The following is a 17584-nucleotide window of genomic DNA, read 5'->3' as shown; positions in this document are numbered from 1 at the left end:
GGCTCCTATAGAGACAACTCTGTGTGTGAAGCTACACTCCCAACATTGGGGCACAGGGAGCTTGATTCTCTCCGTGGGGTGCTGATGCTTTGTGGCAAAGCACCTGCTTGAGAATCCATCCTCTTAGGCTTCCCTCGCCTTGACAGAGGTCTCATTGCTGTAGCCCTTGGCAGTTGGCAAAGAAGAAGATCCTTACCCTTCATAAAGTAGCCCCTTGTCCTAGTTGAATGGAAAGGCAATAGCTGAGCTGAAGCCAATAAGGAGCCAGTCCCGTCTGACACATTCCCGATGCCTGCTCCTTCATGGAATATAACTCTAGAATCTAGGAATGTCTTTGCAAGGCTGGCAAAGGGCAGTCAGGAACCAGCACCCTGCCTCTGGAATTACCGACTTCTGAGCAGATCTGGAGGTCTCCTTTAGGAGAAGCTAACCCATTCCTTCCAAATAGAGGCTTCAAAACACAGGCAGGTTGGCTGCCTTTCGTGCCCGAAGGAGGCTTGCTTTTCTCTCCTCCTATGAACCCCAGTTCCCAGACTCTGGGAAAAGTGGATCTTGAAGATATTTTCTCAGGGGTTGTTTCCACGGAGCTGGGGCCGAGCCCGGAGACCCAAAGCCACAGGGGAAGGCAAGACCACATGGAGACGTCTATGCTCTGCAGCAGACCTCTAGTGAACCTCATCTCTCAGGAGCATTCTTGGCTCCTATAGAGACACCTCTGTGTGTGAAGCTGCATACCTAACATAGGGGGACAGAGAGCCTGATTCTCTCTGTTCATTTTGATGCTGTCGTTCAGAAAACAGCTTGAGAATCCATACAATGCTCTCCCTTACCGCTGAGAGAATTCTCACTGCTGTAGCCCTTGGCACTTTGTAGAAATCCGCACCCAAACGCTTCTCCAAGTAGGCCTGGGTCCTAGCTCGGATGAACAGGCAATGGCGGAGCTGAGGCCAGTAAGGCAGCAGTCAGGTTTCACACACTCTGGCAGCCTGCTCCTCCAGGGACAGTAAGGCCTCTTTTTCTCTGCAGGAGATTCGCTTGCCTTACTTCCTGTGAACAGCGTTTCCCAGCCTCAGTGAAGCGGTTCCTGGAGATCTTTTCTCTAGCACAGTTTCCCCGGATGTGTGGCGGACCTCGGGGACCCAACTCACAGGGGAAGGCAAAACCACATGGACAGGTCTATGCTCTGTAGGAGAGGTTTAGTGAACCTAATCTCTCAGGAACATTCTTGGCTCCTATAGAGACAACTCTGTGTGTGAAGCTACACTCCCAACATTGGGGCACAGGGAGCTTGATTCTCTCCGTGGGGTGCTGATGCTTTGTGGCAAAGCACCTGCTTGAGAATCCATCCTCTTAGGCTTCCCTCGCCTTGACAGAGGTCTCATTGCTGTAGCCCTTGGCAGTTGGCAAAGAAGAAGACCCTTACCCTTCATAAAGTAGGCCCTTGTCCTAGTTTGAATGGAAAGGCAATAGCTGAGCTGAGGCCAATAAGGAGCCAGTCCTGTCTGACACATTCCCGAAGCCTGCTCCTTCATGGAAAATAACTCTAGAACCTAGGAATGTCTTTGCAAGGCTAGCAAAGGGCAATCAGGAACCAGCACCCTGCCTCTGGAATTACCGACTTCTGAGCAGATCTGGAGGTCTCCTTTAGGAGAAGCTAACCCACTCCTTCCAAATAGAGGCTTCAAATCACAGGCAGGTTGGCTGCCTTTTCGTTCCCGATGGAGGCGTGCTTTTCTCTCCTCCTACGAACCCCAGTTCCCAGACACTGGGAAAAGCAGATCTTGAAGATATTTTCTCAGGGGTTGTTTCCACGGAGCTGGGGGCGAGCCCGGAGACCCAAACGCACAGGAGAAGGCAAGACCACATGGACAAGTCTTTGCTCTTTAGTATAGCTCTAGTGAACCTCACTCTGTCAGGAACTTTCTTGATTCCTACGGAGACACACCTGTGTGTGAAGCTGCATGCCCAACATAGGGGCACAGAGAGCCTGATTCCCCCTGTGCAGCGCTGAGTCTGGGCGGCTAAACAACAGCTTGGGAATGCAGCCTGGGGCGCTTCCCTTCCCTCTGACAGAGCTCTCCTTCGGGACCTAAGCCCTCTGCAAGGAGGCATGGATCATAGGTGCAAAGGGAAGGGAAGAGCGGAGCTGAGGCCAGTAAGGCGCCCGCCAGTCACGTCTCCCCCACTTCCGCAGTCTGTTCCTTCCCCTGCGCGAAAGCTAGAAGCTGGGAAGGGCTTGGCGAGGCTCGCTCAGGCAGAGCAGCATCTCGACAGGGGCTCTGTCCTATCGCGCCTGGGCACAGATCTGCAGCTCCGCCGGTGTGAAGCTCATTCGGTCCTTTCCAATACAGGCTTGCAAGAACCCGCCAATGGCCTAACTCATCTCTCCCGCGTGCTGGGACTGGGCATCCAGGCCTGGGCACAAAGCACTGCCTGGAGCTCTTTGCTAAGGGGCTGGTTCCCCTACGCTGGGGCTGTGCTAGGGAGCCCAAACGCACAAGTCAAGGCCCCAAAACACATCCACACGTCTCTGCTCTGCAACAGAGCTCCAGGGAAGCCCAGTCTGGCAGGCGCTTTCTGGGCACAAACGGAGGAACACTCTGGCTGTGGAGCTCCCTCCCAAAGACTGGGGCACTAGGACCCTGATTCCCTCCGTTTAGCGCTGAGTCTGGGTTGCCTAGCAACAGCTTGGGAACGCAGCCTGGGGCACTTCCCTTCCCTCCGACAGAGCTCTCCTTGCGGTAGGCCTTGGTAGTTTGCATACAATAGGGCAATAAGCCCTCTGCAAGTTGGCCTGGCTCCTAGGTCCAAAGGGCAGGCCAGAGCGGAGCTGAGGCTGTCAGGCTCCAGACACATCTCCCATACTCCTACATCCTGCTCCTATCCTGGCGTGAACGCTAGAAATTGGTAAGGTACCAGGAGCATGGCAGGGGCGGGGCGAAACAGGGCGGCGCGGGTCGGGGTTCCGATCGGGAGGGGTGGGAAGCGGTCCCAGTTGTGCTCTCGGGGGTCCCCACTGCGGCTGGAAAGGTACCGGGAGCGAGGCAGGGGCGGGGCGAAACCGGGCGGCGCGGGGCCGTTTTCCGGTCGGGAGGGGGTGGGAAGCAGTCCCAGTAGTGCTCTCGGAAGTGGCCACTGCGGCTGGAAACGCGCCGGGACCGCACCGGGGCGGGGTAAACTCCGGCTGCGCGGGTGGAGATTACGATGGCTGTAAGTGGGGGTCGGTCCCAGTTGTGCTCCCGGGGGTCGCCACTGCGGCTGGGAACGCGCCGGGAGCGCGGCAGGGGCGGGGCGAACCCTGGCGCGAGGGGAGGGGGTCCGGTTGTGGCGGGGTTGGCTCTTGGCGGGGATGGGGAGGGCTTCCCAGTTGTGCTCTCAGGGGTCTCCACTGAGGCTGGGAACACCCATTTCGTCCGCTCCTGGGTCCCCAAGGATCGCCATCCCGTGGGTGCAGCGGAGGGCTGCGGACCACTGGTAAGGGCACTGGGACTGCGTGGAGCAGGGAACCACGTATTCCGCCCTCTGTTGGCACATTCTCGGAGCTCCCCAACCTGGCGGTCGCAGAAAGGCCTCGCCTTTAGGGTCAAGGCCTTTACCGCTCCACCCCTTTGCTGAAAAATCTCCGAGTCTGCGCGGGTTTCCCAAGCAGCCTAGTGTCCGCTAGAAGTCCAAAGGACAGAACCCTGAACTCTGGCCGGCTGGCCCAGCCCTGCTTCTGGCACTTTGTAGGCCAGCGGGCCCTGGAGCACCTACTGGGATGGGAAAGCGAAGGGTCCACGGATTGCACCCTAGAAACTTAGTAGGGTGCATGGATTTCAAACCCTGGTGGCCGCCCAGGCAGCAAAGAAGGGGGGAGGGTACCTTGCTGCCCTTTCATGTCAGAATCTGTGGCTGTCCTGCTGCGTGGGCCTTTTCATGGGGACCCTGTGGAAGAAAAGTTTGGTGTTTTGGAACTGAATAATTAGAACGTGTAAAAAGTTTAAATTATGTGGTGGTGTAATTAAAACAAAACCAAGCTACAAGTGTTTTTCCAATGGAGTTCCTAATATTGAAGGCCTGTTTCCTTCCACTGTGGCATTTATCAAGAAGTGTGAGGGATATTTTTTTTTTTTTAAGAAAAGTGTTTGAAGTGAGGGAAACAGGAAACCCAGAGGTGCCCCTGTAGTTTGGGGAAGGCCTAAGGAGGTCACTTGGAAATGCTGCTTGCTGTGGGGTGGGGCAGATTGGCTGTGCAGGCTTGTCCTTTGCATGCATGTTCTTGTGTGTGGAAACCCAGCTCGAGCCATCTCCTGATGTGTAAGCATTTCGCAGACAAACCTTGAGCTAAGAAATGCTTTTTTTCCTGAGGAAATGTTTGTCTTAAGTGATATAAATATCCTATGTATTTCCACTAGACTCTGGCTTCAGGTCGTTTCCCCCAAAAGGCTCAGAAGCAACTTGAAAAAAACAGTATGTTTTCCTCCTAGCTTGTTCTCCTTATCTATATTAAGGAAATGATATATTTGCCTTGAATACTGCCTTTCTTCAAGATTCAGGTCTATCAAATTTTGGCCCGGGATGACTCACCTGCTGCCAATGATATCTCAAGGCATATCGAGGGGGAGGGGCCTGCGGCAATTCCCTGAGACAGTGCCTTTCTTTCCTTAGCTGACTGCTAGTGCCTGTAGAATACCTGGCTAGAGCCCAGCAGGGTGTACATCCAGCCTCAAGACTAAGTCAGCAGCTTTCTCTATCTCTTTTATACTTTAATAACAATTGATGACACAAAAGCTCTGAGCGATCAAACCATATCGAATATTTATTTCAGATGGAAGATGCATTCCATGTGATTGCCATCTTAAGTCTTTCCATCATTATGGAATATCTGTCCATGTATTCAGGATAGTTTTCAGCCAGGGTGTATAATTTCCAGTGTGCCAGTCTTGTCATCGTCGTTAATACATGGCAAATTGTTGTATTCATGTTGACATTATTGAAAGGGAATTATTTAAAATTCCTTTTCAGAATATTATCTGCTAATGTATACAGAGAAAACTGTGTAATCATTCGTTTTTATCCGTTTGGACAGCTTGATAGTTTCTTTAATTTCTTTCCTTTCTCATATTTAAGATTTTCCGGGCACATACATGTACTGCCTCACCCCTAATCTCAGTCATGTGCTCAAAGAACTTCTGTCCTTATTTTTTGCAACATTGAATTCGTTTTGACTATGCTGGGCCTCTTCTGCAAGATGGAAGTCGCTAGGACCTCTGGACTGCAGTCTGCCATCTCTTACTGACCTCTTGTTGACCTCTGCAGAATCCTGGTTGGTGGGAGCTTGTTAGTTCCTTGTTCCTTACCAGGACCTCCTGTGGTAAGTGGTTTCTCTTCTCTGTTGCCTGGTAAGGGTGGATGGTCATGGGCATCCCAAAGCTAGCTAGAAGTCAGTGATTTAGGCAGGCTTGCGCATAGATATGGGAGAAGGCAATGGCACCCCACTCCAGTACTCTTGTGTGGAAAATCCCATAGACGGAGGATCCTGGTAGGCTGCAGTCCATGGGGTCGCTAAGAGTCGGACACCACTGAGCGACTTCACGTTCACTTTTCACTTTCATGCATGGGAGGAGGAAATGGCAACCCACTCCAGTGTTCTTGCCTAGAGAACCCCAGGGACTGCGGGGCCTGGTGGGCTGCCGTCTACGGGGTCGCACAGAGTCGGACACGACTGAAACGACTTAGCAGCGGCGGCAGCGGCGGCGGCAGCAGCAGCAGAAGCAGTGCATCGATATCAAAAGGGTTGAGAACAGTCAGGTAGGATCACATATGTCACCGTGAAACACTACTTCTCCACGTAGCCAAAGCTAACCAAAGATTTCTGTTCTAGGTCAACCTAGAAGAGACCACTTAAGAGGTAAAGAAACTGAAACTCCATTAGCAAAGGCAGTTCAACCTCTCAAGAAAACTTGTGCTAGGCACAGAACTCTTTTCTGGGGGTCCACTTTCCCTACAACCTCCTTATCCCATTCTGTACCCATTCCTTTGCTTCCCCCATCCTGAAACTGCCACCTGGAAGACAGAACTACTTCGTTTTCCTTCCTCAAGTGCCATTGCATTCCACATACCTTCTTGTAATAACAAGTCATACATTTCCCTTCAGCAACCAAGAGCTGACTTTTATACTGGCATTCGATATAGCACGCCACCCCCCACCAAGAACAGAAGAGAACAAAACAAAACAATTGCTTTCTTACATTTAACATGTCAGGAAGGTGCCAGACACTATTCATGGCGAGTCAAAAATCTCTTTTGTTTCTGTGTAAAAGGGAGGTCCTTTCAAGTCGTGAGTGTTTCAGAACTTTCATTTCTTTGGAAATGACCTAGCTATTCAATACACTGGCGTCACTTAGTTTAGCACAAGGATAGAAACTCGGGGAACCAAAACACCTGGAGAAACGTTTGTCAGTTCAGTTCAGTTCAGTTGCTCAGTCGTGTCTGCCTCTTTGGGACCCCGTGGCCTGCAGGACGCCAGGCTTCCGTGTCCGTCACCAACTCCAGGGGCTTGCTCAAACTCATGTCCATCGAGTCAGTGATGCCATCCAACCATCTTATCCTCTGTCGTCCCCTTCTCCTCTGCCTTCAATCAAGACTATGAGAGGCAGATATTTTAGAGTATAATTATTGTTAAGGGTTTGTCTAAAAGCTCATATCACATTTACATTTTTTACTTTTGTTGTTGTCATTTCCAGGTAGTTTCTTGCTGACGAACGAGCTTGTGACAGATATAACAATAGAGCAATTTTTACCTCAAAAGAAACCTAGGCACTATGAACAGGTTGTGCTTAATGTTGTTGACTCTTAGACATGTCTAGAGTGGAGGAGCAAAACCAAAAATACTAGATATTTCATATTGACTAGTTCCCAGTTCACGGGACTCTGACTTCCATTTAGGTCAATGTTTTCTTGTATTCCCAGGAGTTTGATTTGGAAGGGCTGCCTTGTCTTGAGACCATTGAAATCAGAACTCAGAACTTGAGCAATCTTATCAAAAACCACAAGGCTCACACTGACACATACCTAAATCCAGAGAGACAGACAAGACATCTTCCAGTTTTCCGCCTGAGATTTAAAATATTTCTTTGAGCCGGTCTTCTGGGGAGTGGGGAGGGGGGTGGGGCTGGCAGCGAGGCAGGCTTGGGTAACAAGCTCATTGTTGGTCATTGCATATGCAAAGAACCAGGTTTCCGGGTTCCAAAGAAAAAAGTTTCCTTGGTAACCAACTTTGTGTGGTTCTATAGAATATCATGGCCCTCCTAGGTCAGGCCATCTTGCCTTTCTGTAGTCCTCGTTCGATCCCTAAATCATAGACAGCTTGGATTGTCTCTGTGGGGTGGATGTATTGTCCTCGTGTTTGACGTGGCGGCAGTAGCGAGGTCCGAGATCCTCTCCTGGCACCGGGCGTGGGGGCGGGGCTCACCGGGAGCCCCTGGTGAAGGTGGGCAGCGCGCCAGGGGCGTGGCGAACCCGGGAGGTGCGGGTTGGGAATCGGGTCGTGGCGGGGGTGGGGGGCGGTCCCAGTTGTTCTCTCGGGGGTCCCCACTGCAGCTGGGAAGGTACCGGGAGCGCGGCAGGGGCGGGGCGAACCTGGATGGCCCGGGGCGGTGGTCGGCTCCTGGCGGGGGTGGGGGAGGGCTTCCCAGTTGTGCTCTCGGAGCTGGCCACTGCGGCTGGAAACGCGCCGGGAGCGCACCCGGGGCGGGGTAAACCCGGGCTGTGCGTGTCGAGATTCCAATCGCTGTGGGTTGGGGGTCGGTCTCAATTGTGCTCCCTGGGGTCGCCACTGCGGCTGGGAACAGCCGGGAGCGGGGCAGGGGCGGGGCGAACCCTGGCGGCATGGAGCGGGGGGTCCGGTCTCGGCTGGGGTCGGATCCTGGAGGGGTGGGGGAGGGCTTCCCAGTTGTGCTCTCTGAGGTGGCCATTGCGGCTAGGGACGCCCATTTCGTGAGCTCCTAGGTCCCCAAGGATCTGCACCCAGTGGGCACAGCAGAGGGGTGCGGACCACAGGTCAGGGCACTGGGACTGCGTGGAGCAGGGAACCACGTATTACACCCTCTTTTGGCACATTCTCGGAGCTCCCCCACCTGGCGGTCGCAGAAAGGCCTAGCCTTTGGGGTCAAGGCCTTTACCGCTCCACCCCTCTGCTGAAAAATCTCCGAGTCTGCACGGTTTTCCAAAGCAGCCTATTGTCCGCTGCAAGTCCAAGGGACAGAACCATGAACCCTGGCCGGCTGGCCCAGCCCTGCTTCTGGCGCTTTGTAGGCCAGCAAGCCCTGGAGCACCTGCTGGGATGGGAAAGGGAAGGGTCCGCGAATTGCACCCTAGAAACTTAGTAGGGTGCATGGATTTTAAACCCTGGTGGCCGCCCAGGCAGCAAAGAAGGGGGGAGGGCACCTTGCTGCCCTTTCATGGCAGAATCTGTGGCTGTCCTGCTGCGTGGGCCTTTTCATGGGGACCTTGTGCAATAAAAATTTGGTGTTTTGGAACTGAATAATTAGAATGTGTAAACAGTTTAAATTATGTGGTGGTGTAATTCAAAACAAAACAAAACAAAAGCAAGCTCCAAGTGTTTGCACAGGGAGATTTAAATATTGAAGGCCTGTTTTCCTTCCACTGTGGCATTCTATCAAGAAGTGTGAGAGTTTTGTTCTGTTTTATTTTTTTAAGAAATGTGTTCGAAGTGAGGCAAACAGGAAACCCAGAAGTGCCCCTGTAGTTTGGGGAAGGCCTTAGGAGGTCACTTGGAAATGCTGCTGGCTGTGGGGGAGGGGGGCAGATGGGCTGTGCAGGCTTGTCCTTTGCATGTATGTTCTTGTGTGTGGAAACCCAGCTTGGCGTCATGTTCTGATGTGTAAGCATTTCGCAGACAAACCTTGAGCTAAGCAATGCATTTTTTCCTAAGGAAATGTTTGTCTCAAGCAATGTAAATATCCTATGTTTTGTGCTAGACTCTGGCTTCAGGTCGGTTCCCCCAAAAGGCTCAGAAGCGACTTGAACAAAACAGTATGTTTTCCCCCTACCTTGTTCTCCTCATCTATGTTAAGGAAATGATATAGTTGCCTGGAATACTGCCTTTCTTCAAGATTCATGTCAATCAATTTTTGTCCCCGGATGACTCATCTGCTGCCAATGTGACCTCAAGGCATGTCGTGGGGGAGGGGCCTGGTGCCATTCCCTGAGACAGTGCCTTTCTTTCCTGAGCTGACTGCTAGTGCCTGTAGAATATCTGGCTAGAGCCCAGCAGGGCGTACACCCCGCCTCAAGTCTAAGTCAGCAGCTTTCTCTATCTCTTTTATACTTTAATAACAATTGATGAGACAAAAGCTCTGAGCGATCAAATCATATCGAATCTTCATTTCAGATTGAAGATTCATTCCATGGTGTTGCCATCTTGTCTTTCCATCATTATCGAATATCTGTCCATGTATTCAGGATATTTTTCAGCCAGGGTGTATAATTTCCAGTGTGCCAGTCTTGTCATCCTCGTTACATCCATGGCAATGTATTTTATTCATGTTGACAGTATTGAAAGATTTTTTTTTAATTCCTTTTCAGAGCATTATCGGCTAATGTATACAGATAAAACTCTGTAATCATTCATTTTTATCAGTTTGGACAGCTTGATAGTTGTCTTTAATTTCTTTACTTTCTCATACTTTAAGATTTTCCCGGCACATACATGTACTGCCTCACCCCTAACCTCAGTCATGTGTTCAAAGAACTTCTGTCCTTTTATTTATTTATTTATTTATTTATTTTTGTAACATTGAAATAATTTTAACTATGCTGTGTTTTGTTGCTAGATGGAAGTTGCTAGACCTCTGGTCTGCAGTCTCTCCCATCTCTTGCTGACCTCTTGCTGACCTGTGCAGAATCCTGGTTGGTGGGAGCTTGTTAGTTCCTTGTTCCTTACCAGGACCTCCGGTGGTAAGATGACTCCTGCAGGTGTTTTCTCTTCTATTTTGCCTGGAAGGTTGGGTGCTCACTGGTTCAGTTAACAGAGTGTCTTTTGGTTCTCTGGAATAAGGTCCTTCACACAGTCAATGTATAAAATTGTAAAAGTCAATATTTGAAATAATGTATATTCCTATTTGGTAATTTGGCTTTTTTGTTGTGTGTTAGAACTCATCACCAGACCAAAAGTCATGGAGAGCTTTTGTTGTTTTCTCAAACTGTATAGTTTTTTAAATGGAATTCCGGTGTTAGTTGCAAAGTTTGTGCTTCCGTTCATTTCATTTTTTTTAATAAATAGTTATTTATTTCTAGTTGATTGATCACTGCTTTACAATATCGGTTTGATTTGTCATACATCCACGCGAACGAACCATAGACGTACTTGTGTCCCCTCACTCTGGAAACTCCCTCCCACATCCCATCCATCCCCACCTCTCTAGGTTATTACAGAGCCCCAGTTTGAGTTCCCTGAGTCCTAACAGCAAATCCCACTGGTTGTCTACTTACAAATGTTGGTGTACATGCATCCATGTTGCTCTCTCCATTCCCCACCCTGGTCCGTAAGTCTGTCCTCTATGTCTGCATCTCCGGTGCTGCTATGTGAACAGATTCGTCAGACCCATCCTTCTCGATTCCATGTTTTCCTCTTTCTGACTGACTTGCCTGTTTAATATGCTCTCGGTTCATCCCCTTCCTTAGAGCGGACTCAAATATGTTCCTTTTTATGGCTGCATTCCATCCAGGCTCTGACTGTTCCTTAGCCGTGTTTTGAGGAGGGTCATGGAGCCATTGTGCTCCATTTCAGTTTGGGCTTCCAGTCTGAGTGCTCACAGCAGAGCTGCTTGTGAGTGAGCCCTCTGAGGTCTGTGAGCATGGGGCTGCCCGCTCTTCCCTGGTGGGAGCTCTGTCTCCTCAGGACCCTCAGGACTCGGGCTCCGGGGTTATGGGGCTGCATCCCAGCTGAGAGGAGAGGGGTTGCCTCAGTGCCCGCCAGCAGGGAGACGCTGAAAGAGGGGAAAATGAGGACGAAGTAGATGTTTCCTGTGTCCAGCTGAGTGCTGACCGGAGGTCCATCTCAGAGCACTCGGGGGGTGGGGGGGGTGGGGAGAGCTCCATGTACAAATGGCAGGTTTTCAGTTCGATTTCTGTTCGATGGCCTAGAGGATGACCTTCGCAGATGTTCTTCTGTGTAGTTGGCCAGTTTTCCTGTCCCTGTTTCTTCAGAAGAGTGTCCTTTCCTCTTGGCTCATTCCTGGTTTGATTTTCATGAACTGACCACGTCCATGTGGGTTCACTCCTGGGCTCTCTCTTCTTTCCTGGAGTCCCTGTGTCTGTGTTCCTGCCAGTTCCTCACTGTGGTGGTTACTACAGGGCCGTGCTGTAGTTTGAAGTCGGAGAGGAAGATATCTCCAGCAGTGATCTTCTTTCTCAGAGTCTTCTTGGCCCTTTAAGGTCCTGTTCAATATTAGCAGCCTACTAGTAGGACTATTTCTGTTTCTGTGAAAAGGCCATTGAATATCATTTTGTGATGGCACTCAGTGTATTTGTTGATGGCTTTGTTTGAAATGGGCATTTGAATTCCTCTTGTTCCAGTGTTTGAGCGTGGTGTCGTTTTCTGTTTATTTGTGTTTTCTTTGGTTTCTTTATCAGTGCTTTCTAGTTTTCTGACTACTGGTCTTTTATGTCCTTGATTAAGGTTGTTGCTAGATGTTTTATTCTTTTGGGTGCAATTATAAGTGAGATTTTCTTAATGTTTGTTTCTGTTTGTTATTAGTTTATAGAAATGCAAGTGATTTTTATGTATTGATTGGGATTGTAAGTTGTAGTAGTTTATATGATTGTAAATTGATCGAAAATTATTCAACTTTACTGAATGTAGTCTAACAACTTTTTGTGAAGTTATGGGGAACATTTTATTTGCAAAATCTGTTTGTTCTGCAGACCCAAGGCACAGTGGTTACTAATAGACTTCCCACAGTACTTCTTCATTCCATGTGGACTCCTACAAGGACAGTGGAGCATCACAGCTTCCCTTGAACTTCGCCTGGGTAAGTCTGAACTCTATAGAAAATTTTCTGCCTGTCTAATTCGATTTTCTTTTATGGTATCGACTTGTTTGTTTTGAAACATAATTTCCTTTCTGGGTAAAATGTACAGAAAACTCCTAGCAAAGGGAAAAAGTGCTCGCATTTGCCACATCATCTAAATCACTCTATGTGTTTTATTCAAAGTGCATGCATTCTCCTGCAGAACCTCCACATAATCTCCAAAATCAGGACATCATTTGGTTTCTGCACTATAATGTAATCCACAGCCCCACTTCCCTTTCAGCAATTGTTCAATTGTATGAATATATCTTTTCTTCCCACCCCCCCTTTTTTTTAGGAATGCTATGGAGATGTACATTGATTTGGACAAACTTGATGGACTTAGAGCAGACGGTGAATATGGGATCTGTGCGGCCTTTTCTATATGGATATTTTTTGCTAAAGATGGTTTTAATGTTTATTCATGTTATAAACCGTGTGAATCCTGCATTCTTTTTTTTTCTCCATAGTAATTAAAAATAAATAACATGCCATTTACCATTTAGCTATTTGTAAGCATACAGTGTTGTAGTATGAACTCCCTTTCCTTGTTTTGCACACCGGTTTATTATGTGTACCTCGTGCGTGCTTTGAAGAAACTCAGGAAACTGAGTCAGTGACTGAAATGGCCCAAGATATCACGTTAGATACCATCTTCATCTAAAACCAAACCAGGGGCTTCCTGGTGGTCCAGTAGCTAAGACTGGACACTCCCAAAGAAGGTGACCCAGGTTCAACCCCTTTTCCGAGAACTAGATCTCCCATGCCACAACGCAGAGTTGCATCCTTTACCTAAATATCTGGCTGGCTTCAATGAAGGTCGATCTGGTGCAGCCAAATACAAAAAAAAAAAAAATCAATATTAATAAAAATAAAACCAAAGGAAAGGAAGGATATGGTCGTTCTACAGATTTACATCTTAGGTTTTCCTATTGATTAAAAAAAAAAAAGAGTTTCACAAGACTGTCATCCTTCTATCTGGTATATGCCGAGGATTCCTTTGAAATGAGATTTCTCTTGTAAATGTGACTCACAGAAGAGCCGTCTTGAACTTGGGTGTGAGAGATGAGCATGTGTCCTCTTAAAAATAAGTTAATTAGGTCCAACTAATTTTCATGCTGAAGTGGTATATTTTGGGGTAGCATTTGCTTCCCTTCACTTTGGATGTATCCCAATTTGCTTACACAGTCATCGCCCGAAGACATCCTGATATCTGAAAGTCTTTAGCTCTTAGAAGTAGAGCTGTGTGTAATTGTGTGATACTTTTTGTCTGGACACTTTTTCAAAGCTGTTTAGTAAGTGCTAGGCGTGTAGTGTTCAGGTCACAGGTGAGCCTTGTTTAGCTGTGGAAAAATCCAGCTAAGTTTCTCTGGCACGTGGGATCTTCCTGGGTAAGGGATCGAACTTGAGTGTCTTGCATCGTCACGCAGATTCTTTACCACTGAGCCACCAGAGAAGCCCCGTGCCCCCTTCCCCTTTTTGAGCTTACTGGATCTAATAGGTGTGCAGTGCTACTTCACTGCTGTTTTACCTTGTAATTTCCTAATGACATATGATTTTGAGTATTTTTGATATGCTGATTTACTATCTGTATCTTTCATTTGACCAGGAGTTCAGATTTACACACTTTTAATGATGTTGTTTGTTCCAGATATTTTGGTATATTTGGAGTACAATCCTTTATCATATATGTATTTTGTCAATACATTTTTCTGTGGCTTGCGTTTAAGTTGTGTGAAAAAGGTTTTTCACAGTTTAAATTTATAATTTTTTAAAGTTCATGTTATAATTTTTATGTCCGTTTTTGGATAGACTTTAGTGTGTTTTTTTTTTTATTATTAAATTTCATAAGCAGAACTAAGGTACTGTAGATACAGTTTTAAGCAAAGCTGAGGTACCATAGATACAATTTTGCCTTTTGTCTGTTGAGACGTTTGAGTGAGGTTGGTATACATTGTAAAATTATATCTACATTCATTTGACTGGATATGACTTCCAATTATTTGTATAATCGGTTTTGGAGATGTCATGAGAAGTCAGTTTCCCCAAGGGAAACTGGGCAGGTTCTCTGAAACATGAACTGTCTTCGATCCCTGGGAATCACTTTCTGCTTCTTCTGGCTTTGGACTTGACTTGTTTGGATATTTCATACTAGTGGAATCACGGAACGTTTCTCCTTTTTTGGTCTGGTTTATTTCACTTAATATAATGACCATAAGGTTCGTCCACATTGTGGCATTGTCAGAATTACCAACTTTGAAGAGCCGAATCAGATTCCATTGTGTGTCTACCACAGTTTGTTTATGGAACTGGCTGTCCATGGGCACTTAGATTGCCTCCGTTTGTTGGCCAGTGTGAATCACGCTGTTGTGACTATGACTGCAGCAATATGCATTTTTTCAGCCCCTTTTCCAAACCTTTTGGGTACATAGCATGAATTAGAATTGAAATATCTGTTTGTTCCATGCGTTAGTTTTGGAGTAATTTCTGTAGTGTCTTGTGCAGTGGCAGAACCATTTCAGTTTATCTTTTTGTATGGTAGAATACTGTTCAAGCTTTTGAATATACCCTGTGATGCATATTCATTCACCCACCGATGGACACTTGAATGGGTTCTACCTTTGGGCTATTGAGAATAAGGTCGCTATGAATATTTGTGTACCAGTTTTTGTTTGAAGTATTAACAACTACATAGTACTACGTATGAAAGAAACCACAAGGACCTAATCTATAGTTTCAGAAACTGTATTGAATATCCTATGATACGTATAATGGAACAGAATCTCCAAAGGAATATATGAAAAAGACACAATACCCTGATAATTATTGTGCCAACACTGTGTATTTCTACACACCACTAAAATATTCACATTCGTAAGTATATTTCACTGCTTGGTTGTATAAAAATAGAGAAGTCGAACAGAGAAGAAATAAACTTCCTGTCATTGCTCATCATCATTTATGCACTATTACTACCTGTAACACGCGTTGTATAAATAAGTGCTGGACTAGGAACTTACATTCGTGTAAACCAAGAGATGGTGAAGGGGTAAGGAAGTACAACTTACTGAATTCCTTAACAAAGGATTATGGAACTCTATGCACATGAAGTGAATGAAAGTCAAACGGTTTAGTTTAGCCACATTCTTCCTAGAGTGATGAGCTTCCACCCCACCCAATGTTAGCTCACAATTAAATCCTGCAGCCATCTGGCCTCAGTGTGTGCTTCCTGCCATCCAGAACGCAAAAGTGAGGAAGTCCTGACAAAATCGTTGCTATTTTTCTTTTTTGGATTCGTATTTTATCGCAGGGCTTGGGAAAAAGAGGGCCTAGCCTGTTTTCAGAGTTGCATCCCAAGGCTTGCTCTGGCGTGTTACCTATGTTGACAAACTGCTGATCCTGTTCAACAAAGGACAGTGATCTGCACGTCAGTATCTGTTGCTTGAGCTGGAATAGTAGGCATCCCTTCAAGTGCAGTCCTTCATGCTGAGGCAGGTCTACCTGAAGCAGTAGCATAAGATGAACACATTGATCATAGAGACATCGCATCCCATGAATTTGTAAGAATTTTTCAGGTATACCCATCATCATTGGAGGAACCGACTTGTCCCAGTAATAACTGGAGTACCCAGCATAACAACAGTTCCTTGACTAAATAATATGCTTACGGTACTTCTTCCAGCGTTCTTTCTCCTACCTCGGTCATGAACAGGAGAAGCTGATGGCAGTGGTTCTTGAAATGTGTATCGATTCCTTGGCGGCACGGTCAGTAAATACTCTGCCTACCAACGCAGGATATGGAAGTGATGTGGGTTTGATCCCTGGGTCGGGAAGATAACAATTCATACACTCGTTTTATGTGAACAAGTTTTATACTCATGAGTGTTTTTCTTCTGTATACAGAATATATAGGTGAACTATAAAGAAAGCTGAGCGCAGAAGAATGGATGCTTTCGAACTGTGGTGTTGGAGAAAACTCTTGAGAGTCCCTTGGGTTTCAAGGAAATCCAACCAGTCCATCCTAAAGGAAATCCGTTCTGGGTGTTCATCGGAAGGACTGATGGTGAAGCTGAAACTCCAGTTTTTGGAGAGCTGACTCATTTGAAAAGACCCTGATGTTGGGAAAGATTGAAGACAGGAGGAGAAGGGGACGACAGCGGATCAGCGACCCAATGGTCACGAGTTTGGGTAAACTCTGGGAGTTGGTGATGGACAGGGAGGTCTGGCGTGCTGCGGTTCAATGGGGGTCGCAAAGAGTCGGACACGACCGAGCGACTGAACTGAACTGAACAGGAAAACAAATGCTGTTCAAGGACACTGAAAGAACCCTGATGTTGAAAAGCAGATCTGTATTGTGAGCAATGCTTAGAAATCCATGAGTTGGCACATAGTATTATGCCTATCATCCTTGTAGTTCCCTCAGTGAAATATGTTGCGAAAAGCTCTTCCTTTGTGGTATAGATTCATGAAGAAGCTAAATAGCATGAATCCTTTATGTTGACAACTGTGAATTTAAATCTCCTGTGAATCCTATGTGACAACCACACATACCAACATGGTTTATTAGTATTCTATCAATATTTTTAGTCCTACTGTATTTCAACTAAAAATGTCACTATACAATGGTACATGAAGTCAAGACATAAAATCAGGGCAAATACAAAATCTTCCATCCTTTGAGAAACGGAGCGAAAAAATATTGTGCTTTGACTATTGCATTTTTATGTAGTAGATCCTTAAGTATTTTATTCACCACACCCAACTGAATGGTCCACAAATGATTCAGAGAGGAAAGGATTATTTCTCTTTAATAATGAGGAGTTCAACTGCTCTCAAAGCAAATACCAGACAGTAATCACCATGCAGGACAAAGTTGATTATCCATATTTAGATTACTCATTCGTTAGCTTGCCAAAGGTTCTAGATCTGTTACCACATTTTTTTATATAATATCCGCATGTGAAAGTGAAAGTGGCTCAGTGGTGCCTGACTCTGTGACCCCATGGACTATACAGCCCATGGCATTCTCTAGGCCAGAATACTGGAGTGGTAGCTTGTGCCTTCTCCAGGGAATCTTCCGGACCCAGGAATGAAACTGGAGTCTCCTGCATTCAGAAAAATCATGTCCCTTGAATTTCTAGTTTACTGTATAGGACCACGGCAATGTGATTCCATAAAATTGTTTAGTTTCCTTTACGTTTCTCTTGTTTGATATAGATAGCAGCCTTTGGTTCTATCACTAGCATTGCAAGTAAAAAGAAAAAAAATAATTAGAGCTCCAATAGTATTTTTACTGTTAACAATAAGTATAGCATAATGTGCGACCTAGCAACAGCTAGTGAGCCTAGGACTGTCTGGAACATTCTTGGATCCTGCGAGAAAACACCCTGTGTGCACCCCTTGATACCGGGCCTAGAGACCAAAATGTACATGAAAGGAAATAGTGGAGCTGACCAGAGTAATGCGCCCAAACATGTCTGACACAGTGCCGCAGCCTGCTCCTTCATGGG

General features: G+C 46.7%; 1 long non-coding RNA gene across 4 annotated transcripts; it reads left to right on the top strand.

Moving 5' to 3' along the window:
• Positions 1 to 2736: 2736 nt before the first annotated feature.
• Positions 2737 to 16605, top strand: LOC129619568 (uncharacterized). Of its 4 annotated transcripts, none has more exons than XR_008697926.1 (4): positions 2737 to 2907; positions 9837 to 9960; positions 11929 to 12035; positions 12373 to 12563. It is a non-coding gene; the product is annotated as an uncharacterized LOC129619568 (long non-coding RNA). The 4 variants fall into 4 exon arrangements; XR_008697925.1 differs by lacking the exons at positions 2737 to 2907; positions 12373 to 12563 and adding exons at positions 3069 to 3210; positions 15978 to 16605; XR_008697924.1 differs by lacking the exon at positions 2737 to 2907 and adding an exon at positions 3069 to 3210.
• Positions 16606 to 17584: the final 979 nt, after the last annotated feature.

This window comes from Bubalus kerabau, chromosome 9 (assembly GCF_029407905.1).
Source record: "Bubalus kerabau isolate K-KA32 ecotype Philippines breed swamp buffalo chromosome 9, PCC_UOA_SB_1v2, whole genome shotgun sequence".
NCBI lineage: Eukaryota > Metazoa > Chordata > Mammalia > Artiodactyla > Bovidae > Bubalus > Bubalus kerabau.
Note: the sequence above shows the minus strand (reverse complement) of the source record. Positions and strands in the feature narration are given on the sequence as shown.